This window comes from Solanum dulcamara, chromosome 10, assembly GCF_947179165.1.
Source record: "Solanum dulcamara chromosome 10, daSolDulc1.2, whole genome shotgun sequence".
In the NCBI taxonomy this organism is placed as follows: Eukaryota; Viridiplantae; Streptophyta; class Magnoliopsida; order Solanales; family Solanaceae; genus Solanum; species Solanum dulcamara.
The window spans coordinates 39,829,310-39,837,072 of NC_077246.1; the positions used below are offsets into that span (position 1 = coordinate 39,829,310).

Genomic DNA, 7,763 nt, shown 5'->3' on the forward strand with positions numbered 1-7,763 from the left:
GGACAGGGCCCCCGCCGTACCCCTGAATAGATAAAATAATTCTTATACATCAACGGTCAGTATCAAAAACTAGGCTCCGATACAATGGAGCCTCCTCCAGCTAAACTGAGTGGAATCCTAAGCTGACGGACTTCCAAAACCTGTACCTGTACTTGCGGGCATGAAATGCAGCCCTCCGAAGAAAGGGAGTCAGTACGACATATGTACTGAGTATGTAAAACGTAACATAATACAACTGGAGGTATATCCGAAATAGAGAAGCAGGAAAATAATATATCAAATCACGAACATGTACCTATACTCTGTGAATCATAAAAACATGCATGCTCAAATTTTCAATATAGCCGGCCCCGTCAGGGGTCCGGTGAATCATATATATAGTATCAGTATCAGGCCTTGTGCCATCGTCACCTTATTACAACACATCATCATAGTATCAGTATCAGGCCCCAGGCCATCATATATATATATATACAGATGCCGGCCCTCTAGCGAGGGACTCGGTGAACAATGCAGTGAATTGCACGAATCTGACAACCGGCCCGGGACTCGGAGAAGAAGTGTTACAGTGTACACGAGTAGAGTAGTGAGAAACAAAATACAGTTTAAATCATTATCTAAGACTCAGCTCTATAAGAGGACTAAGTTATTGTTCAAGAATTCGAGTAATAGTATAGTCATTCTGGCTGCCCTCTAAATGCCAGTAGGGGCTACATTGATTACATCTCGAGGTTCCTAGACGTATACCAAAGTAAGACTATTCACTTAAGAATTCCAGAGTATTTGTCTTCGAATAGTTTTATGACTATGAGTTTATACTTTCATACCTTTTAAACATATAAGAGTTTCCAGGGAAATAGTTTAACTACCATAGAGTTCAATATCCAGTAGTAAATAAGAGATACTTAAGAATGGAATTACCCCGGAGCTCGTATCACATTCAGCTTACAACTAGGACATGCCAACAGAAGAAAGAAAATGAGCTTTACTTACCTATGCCAAAACATGTCAAGAGAAAGCTTTACATAACTCTTGGGAGTTACTCCTTATCCTGATCGTCTCATCGTCTTCTAAACCTATTCAATATAAAATTAATATGAATATCAACTACTGTTAACTTTCCATCATCTTAGGTTACGCCTTAATATTAATGGAATCTATTTCCGTAGTCGTTTCTTCGACTAATTCTTTAGTTTGTTAAGGCGTTAACGAAAATTGGGCAGCACCTCCCCAGTAATGTGCCCTATCCAAATTTCCAATTAGATCCCTAATACCTACAGCCAACCAAAAACAACAACCTGTAGCAATTCACCCCAACAATAGACAACATAACTCTAAATGACTCATTCAAAAAGACGATATCAAAATAGGGTGTCTAGTCTTTATTCTATAACGCCTTTCATTATACGACAGGAGGGGTCATGTGGATGAAACCAGAAGCATCCACACCCCTTTTATAAAGCATTTAGTCCCTCCAACAACATATTACACCCCTGTAGAAACAACTCACAAGAACGACACTTTATTTCGACGACAATTCACTTCTAGCGACTCCAATTTAGTTTATGCCTAAAGTCAAGTGTTCCAATGATATTTACACACTTCCAGCCACCTATAGGACGTGTAACATTCTCCATAACAACACCATAAATCTCAAATTTAAATAAGAAAGCTTACCTTACCCGAAATTGGCCACAACTCGCCAAAACTACATCTCGGAAACTCCTTGATGTGCTGAAATGGGGCGGACTGTTTGTGCCACCTCTCCGCTGCCCCAAATTGAAAATTTTGGTTATAAAACACTATTATATAACTGTGGAACACTTCAAATAATTAATTCACGGAATGAAACTCGGAGGCTTACCTTGGCAGCCCCCAAACCCGTAGCCCTCCTTATTTGTTCTTCAAGTTTTTCCTTCAACTTTCTTTCAAGTTTCTAAGCATAAGGTTAAATAAAGGACGCCTTAGTCATCATCATATACATATATATACATATATACATCTCCACGTGCTTGAGGAACACCATAGCTAATTAATTCACGGAGGAAAAATCGAAGAACTCACCTTTAATTCTTCAAAAATGTGTCTGCCTTGTTCCTTTTGGTTCTTCACGTTTTTCCTCTTATTTGGATGATGTTTTTGGATGGAAAATGAGTTAAGAGTCAGAAAACATGTATATATACACCTCCTTAGGAGGTGACATGTGGAAGCCCCCTAGGGTGACATGTGGCAGCCTCCTAGGGTGACACCTCGTCCAAGCTTCCAACACAAAACTGCCACATGGAAGCGTGGGGTCCATCCCAAGTAGGTGAGTCACCTGCTTGCTTGTCACCTGCCTGCTTGCCACCTGCTTGCTTGTCACCTACTTGCTTGTCACCTGCTTGCTTGTCACTTGCTTGCTTCACTTTCGTAAGTTCGGAAACTAGTTTTTATTTCCTCTCGTAGATTCGTAATCTCATCTTATTTTAAGAGCCTATGTAAACCATGCTACCCAAGCTTGGTACGTACTCCAATAGATTAAGTATGTAAGACATCCAAGTTAGTAGCTTACGTAGATAAATCGAGTCCTACGACCTATTACTTGGCCTCCAATTCCTTCCGGACTCTTATGATTTCATCTCCAACCTTCTCTACTATGGGGTATCACATTCTCCCTTAATTAGATCCGTTTGATAGTGTCGTAGCATATCCGGCTCACATGATAATGTCCAAGGAACTTATGAGACATTCTGAGTTTAAAAAGGGTGGGGTGTAACATCCTTCCCCCCTTTAGAACATTCATCCCCTAATGTTAGACAAAACTTCTCTTAGCACCTTATACAAATCGTAGGGAGATTCTTTGCTATTTTCTTAACACATACTTCCATACCAATACTTCATATACGTGTTTGAGGAATCGGGGTTACTTGTAAATATCGGTTACAGGTGCAAATACTTGTATTTCATGTTCTCTTCAGTTCCCCGATCATCCTCTTTCTGGTTTTGGTTTTTCTATCGTATCTTGATGGAAGGCACATCTTTAATCTACAATCTTCCAGTTCGCCAATCTAAGATGGCGATAGGCTTTTTTCCCTCACAGGACTCCATCTCCTGGACCTTATTTATGGAATATACCCTGGGTGGCTCGTCAGTATCTTTGCGAAGCATTCCTATCTGATGGACTGGGCGTATATTTTCCAAATAAGGTGGTAAGCGCAACTTACCAGCTATGTTGCCCACCTTATGATCAACTTGATACAGTCTAATATATTTTGGGTTAGTTCCCTTTTCTGGGTGACTCCGCTATGAACATCCAATCATCAATTTGAACTCTGAACGTCGATGTCAATTATCTGTATATCATTTCTGCCGACTTTGGGTTTTTAGTCAATAGCTTGTTTAATCATGTCGGGGCCTTTTAACTTAGTCGTTCTAACATCTACCCATCCAATAGGGGACTTGCACGTCTTATTCTACCAGTCTTGTACGGAGTCATTGGGATACTAGAGTGGTAGCCATTATGGTAAGTAACCTTAATAAGTGGTGGACGATCATCTCAATTACTCTTAAAGCCAACCATATATGACGCTGATAACTTGGGAATCATTAGCCTCGTATAGTTCTTCTCGACTTTCTTCCAAACTTTAACTGACACCCTATCTTTTGGGTTCTTCTTCTCTTTTTCCCAATCCTTTGGGGTTGGCTACTGAATAATGCTGAAGTTCCCTCATATAATGCCTCTCATAGTCGTTCTGTGCTTTATCTAACATGATCTGGTATAATTCTGACCAAATTTTGGCATATATACTCGCCATCCTATAGTAACCAGCTAGTTCTGCCAGTTTCATTTAAACTCTTTCACCACTTTCCTTACCCCCACTTGTAATCTTCTAGACACATTATCTTGTGTCATTCTTTACCTTTACAAGAATATGAGAGGGTAGAAGAAGTATCCTAGCGCTATCTCGCTAGTCCTCATGTTTTACCTTACCTTTTTCTCCCTTATTCTACATTAGATATCGGGGGAGATCTTTGGCCCAATCGTGGCCATGTATTATGTAACCCATAGTACCAATTCCATCTTGATAGTTTGGCTTAATCTATCCTTGCATCTCTCAGAAGTTAATTGTAACTTAGGCTTCTTTTCCTGGAATAATAGCTATAGGGATTCCGTAAGGTCTTACCATTTCTTCACCCTATAATTTTACACCTTCTCGGCTGAGTAGGTAGCCTTTGCTCAAAGGAGAAGGGGCCAATATCGTTAATCAATGGGTAATATTCCCTTTAGAGTCATTTATCGATGGAGTGTGGAATGAGTCTTGTAGTCCTGGTCATATTATGGAATTTCCGACTTTGGGTATTACTTCCTGTCATCCGTAAGTTACATCAGCTGGTATTCTTACCTTTTGGGTTTTGCTTTTTCTCGCCCTCAGAGTTGGCTGCCCAGTGGTGTTGAAATTCCCTCGCCCACTGGCCCATATAGCCCTTCGGTGGTTTGCCTCTTATTAACAGGTACTATGTTGAAGAACTGTGGCATTTGAATGTGTCGTCAGTTAGCAATTAGCTAATCCTTCTTATTTTACTTAAGCCCTTGTCACAATTCCCTTAACGTAACATATAGTATTCCAGGAACATAATCTCATGTCGTTCCTCCGCCGCTAGTTCCGATTCTTCCATTTCACGTGATCATACCAGCACTAACACATTAAGTTCCATCAGAATTTTGAGGTTAAACGTGCTGGGGCGAGAGTAATACTGGGATGGGTGACCTTCCTGGGAAGTCTTCGAGTCGCGTTTCATTGTAATTCTTGCCATAATGTGTGGGGCACTCAACTCAGCTCCAGATTTACCTTAGCATTGTCTCGCGAGTCTTTATGTTTTGCCCTATCCTTTCGTCTGTTATCTTGCATCCAGTATCGCCGTAGACCTTTAGCTCCACTATCCTTTATTCACTTTGTGTTCTCCTCATTTTCTACCACAGGAGGCTTTCTATTCCTTTTTCTGTGGTTATTTATCTAGCGCAACATCATTTGCGACTAACGTTATAATCAATATTTTGGCTTTTGGTCTAGCATGCTGTCATTATCCTTCGTAATGTCTCTTAAGTTGGTTGATATCCTTTCATGGTTACACTCTTTTATTTTTATACGCAGCCGCCTTCTAGTGTTATGTTGTTCAGGGTCTTGTCACAAACTTCTTAACACTGCCTTATGTAGCATTCTGGCTTTCATTCAATTATTGGCGGCTTCCGGACCTTTCTAACTTGGTTCGGCAAGATATCTTAGTAAAGTTTAGATGTCCATCTCAGATATATTCCCATATCGATTGCCTTCACCTTACTCTTGCCATTTTCTCATTAACTTCCCCCCTTTAGAGGGTACTCGTACTTTCATTTATCTGTACTTTGTTCTACATCTCTATGTCCAATCTCAATTGTTGTCCAATTCCTTTCACCAATCTATTTGATACTGCATCATGTCTCCGTCTATCTGTATATTTTATAACCTGACTATCCGCGTACGGAGCCTTGACTAAATTACGAAGCGATGAGAACCTTTCCATATCTAATATTCCGACGATAAGGTTTTCTTAGAGTAGTAGCTTTATCCCAACCTATATTATGTGCTTCTTGGGGCGAATAGGAGTTGCGCCATTTATTCCTTAAGTTTGCCATCCTCATCCCTTAAGGGTTCCACCATTTTCGGGGCGATGTTGTGCACACACGTTATTCCTTTATACCTTATGCCCCTTTCCCTTACTGTGTACTCAACATAGGCTTTTAACTTAGTCAACGTATACTAGGTGCGCCGTACTAGTGGTCCTACTTTATCCCCCTATAATTATATCACCCTGTTTTGGTTCATAACCATATTCAGTTCCTGATATCTCTTTGAGGCGCTTCTATTAGAGGTTCTTTCCCTAATTAGTCGGCGGAGAACTATAAACTGTTATCATAAATCATTTTTTTTCCAACCACTGTGGGGAGAACCCAGAACCTCTTACACATCACAGTACTTTCCTTTTAATACTTTACCTACCTGGTCCCTTTCTGAGTTTATCTCGAGTTATGAACAACTCGTCTAATTTACAATATGAGTTTAGGGCTTGGTATATTTTTTTCAAAAAGAGTGAAACTCATTCGCGGGACATCTTATCTTTCATCCTGAGCCCTCTGTTTATATTCCTATAGTACAAATACGGCTGGAGATACCGTAGTCTGAACTTTACTACTTACATAAGCTTTTGTTCCTCTGAGATTAAATTCTTTAACCGAAAAGGGTTCCTCTTATCGATGACCAGAGGGGTACCTCTTACAGCTTTAGTTAAACACGGTAGGGGTACTTGGTATCAATTTCTCAGACAACTCAAAAATCTATGTTTCATTTCCTTTTCCCCGTTCTAGGAAAATTTCGGTAGAGTTTCCTCTATACTTCTTACTATCCCACAACCTGCACGCAGAAAATACCAACAACGCCTCACAGGGCCAACATATATATATATATATATTCAGGTCATATCACAGACGCACAGGGCTTTCAATATCATCTCATATCGCAACCAAACAGGGCTTTCAATGTCAATAATAATATAAAAATACTGGACTAACCTCGTATGTCCAATTTCAAACTGTCTCTGTTGCACTTCCCGTCTGCTTTCCTTTCTGGTTTCAACTTTACATTTCAATATTAGTTCAATACCTTACCCAATGGATATCTTCCGTGCCTTTACTTTACTTACCTGCGTGCTTCATAATGTCCCATGTCATCAATTACCTCCTTCTGTTGGTGTCGTCCTTCTGTTAAGATCCAAGGTTAGTATAAGGAATTTTCCTATGACTCGAATCTATAGCACGATATCAGATATGAAGGAAAGGAAACATCCTAAATGTCCTGTAGCTTCCTGTTTATAGATGTGGCGCGCAACGCATCGATAACTAAGACTCTACTAAACACGGTCTGCAGACAATCCAAGGACGAACTGCTCTGATACCACTTCTGTCATGACCCAACCCTGTAGACCGTGACTGGGGTCCGAACTAGACCCCCCGAATACCTAGCTATCAACTGTGGTAAAATTGAACTGTAAATAAAGCAATATTATGTAACAAAGCCCCATTGGGCGATAACATTTTCGTAAACCTGTAGCCCTTTTCGTTTGTATCACAACATGACAAGGCACGTAAGCCAACAAGGCTGCCATAACATAATATCATATATCATGTACCATGTAGACCCATCTAAATCACTCTAACATACACAACCCACATATACATGTCTGCAGACCTCTAAAAATATTAACGACAACACATGACGGGACAGGGCCCCCGCCGTACCCCTGAATAGACAAAATAATTCTTATACATCAACGGTCAGTATCAAAAACTAGGCTCCGATACAATGAAGCCTCCTCCAGCTGAACTGAGTAGAATCCTAAGCTAACAAACTCCCAAAACCTGTACCTGTACTTGCGGGCATGAAATGCAGCCCCCCAAAGAAAGGGGGTCAGTACGATATATGTACTGAGTATGTAAAACGTAACATAATACAACTGGAGGTATATCCGAAATAGAGAAGCAGGAGAATAATTTATCAAATCACAAACATGTACCTATACTCTGTGAATCATAAAAACATGCATGCTCAAATTTTCAATATAGCCGGCCCCGTCAGAGGTCCGGTGAATCATATATATAGTATCAGTATCAGGCTTCGTGCCATCGTCACCTTATTACAACACATCATCATAGTATCAGTATCAGGCCCCAGGCCATCATATATATATAT

General features: G+C 40.3%; 1 pseudogene; it reads left to right on the forward strand.

Annotated features, from left to right (window-relative positions):
• The first annotated feature begins 4,657 nt into the window (after window positions 1-4,657).
• Window positions 4,658-4,777, forward strand: LOC129871808 (5S ribosomal RNA; annotated as a pseudogene).
• The last annotated feature ends 2,986 nt before the right edge of the window (window positions 4,778-7,763 follow it).